Source organism: Branchiostoma belcheri, unplaced genomic scaffold (genome assembly GCF_001625305.1).
Source record: "Branchiostoma belcheri isolate BF01 breed outbred unplaced genomic scaffold, Haploidv18h27 scaffold1, whole genome shotgun sequence".
Lineage (NCBI taxonomy): Eukaryota > Metazoa > Chordata > Leptocardii > Amphioxiformes > Branchiostomatidae > Branchiostoma > Branchiostoma belcheri.
In genome coordinates this window covers 3,859,800-3,861,652 of record NW_017802379.1, presented here as the reverse complement: position 1 = coordinate 3,861,652, position 1,853 = coordinate 3,859,800, and positions in this window count along the sequence as shown.

Sequence of the window (1,853 nt, the reverse complement as noted above, 5' to 3'; positions counted from 1 at the left end):
TGTCACATTTACGACAATCGTGTCATTCCTGCTACGTAAAGACCATGCATTTTTGGTAATCAGCTGTCCAAGATTGTGCAGTTTTGTATATGTAGATTTGTCGTCTGAAAAGAGAGGAGAAAAGAAAAAATAATCAATAGCTAGAATTAGCCGGTAACAGAAATAGCTAACGTACAGCTTTGAATGTTGTAGTGTAATTAGTCATTAAAGGGCCAGACTAATGCGAGATCGCTTGTCTCTACAGTAATAGTTAACAGCAAGCAACGTATGGGAAACTACAATTCGTGTAAAGCAGATACGCAAAAGAAGAGGAAGAAAAAAATGAAAGAAAAAAAAATGAATGCAGTCGCACAGTGCGATCGTTTCTGGAAGGGACGTACCATTATTTTCCCTGATGGGAGCTACCCACCACAACGGATGTACAAATGTGTTACCCCCATGGTTCGTTTTAACATCACGATTTCATGTGTATGAAAGTTGAATGAAACTGTTTTTACCTAAATTTTTACTTTTATAAAGTGCTTTCGACTGAATTTCGTGAATCCAAGAAAACAACTCATCCAACAATCTCTCCGGATTTGGTGCCATTTCCATTGTCTCGAAGATTTTTTACCATTTATAGAAAACATCATGATGACTTTTTGGAATAGGTTGTAAAATACTTTCATTCCTCCCAGCGAAAATAATAGTATGTCCCGGCCGAGTGTTGCTACCGTAGCTAGAAATCCGTAGGCGTAGTTCTCACCTGTTTCTTGTGTTCTTTCATTAAACTGAGAATGTATTAGAGTTATTGATATGATATTATATCTGTACACGTTGATCGACAAGGCAGTGTGACTCTTCCGCTGAAACTGTAGACATATGTAGCTTTAAATATGATGAATGGACCATTTTCAAAATAATAAAAGTGACGCCATAGTATAGTGCGTGAGATATGATGAGAATACCAGACTGTGTGCGTAATATAATCAGTAATCGTCCCTGGAGTGTATGACTTCACTGGAGTAACGCAATATGTCGCTAGCTCGTCGTTTGTCGACGTCGATTCAGCTCTATTGACTGGCTTCGATGATGTATGTGTATGTTGTGCGACGAATAAAGGAACGAGTGTACGGATCTGTAGCCCCTGGTCTGAGTTTCGTCGGTGTATGCTTAATTGCATGTGAGGTTTTATGATAGAATTTCTAGCATTAATCTAGACATATGGTGTTTGCAACTACCCTTCTCATGATTTACTGTCAACCTGCCTCAGTAGCTTTTGAAATAAACTGGAATGCTTTTACGTCAATGAAGGTTAGACCTCTAGGTAATAGGATACCCAGGAAACTTCTTCGGTTTTAACCAGATGCATTTTTAAAAACCTATCTAGGTTCTTGAGTAACACAATTTCCTTGTAGATTACTACAAGAAGCTTTCATCACCTTGATTACTATTAGTGCATGTGTATCCTCATCTCTACAGCAGATCGTATTTCATCTAGCTAGCTGACAGTACAGAACGTGTGCTGTTAAAAATAAAACGGCTTTCGGTGGTAAATGTTAGTCTCCACCAGACTTCCACCGACGCCCACCGAGCCTCTTAGGCTAGTATGTCTGACTGTGTGCCAAAAACACACTACGGATTTGGTGCGCCAATGTGTCAACATCAGCACATTTGCCTAGTCTCCACTAGACTTCTTTTGTCAGGCTGAATAAATCGTAGAAATCGGCCTAAAAAGGGTATTAATTGGCCAGAGAAGGTAGCCGGCCAAAGAAGCTCCATTTGCCTGCCAAGAATGGAGCTTCTCTGGCCGGCTACCTTCTCTGGCCAATTAATACCCTTTTAGGCCGATTTCTACGATTTATTCAGCCTGC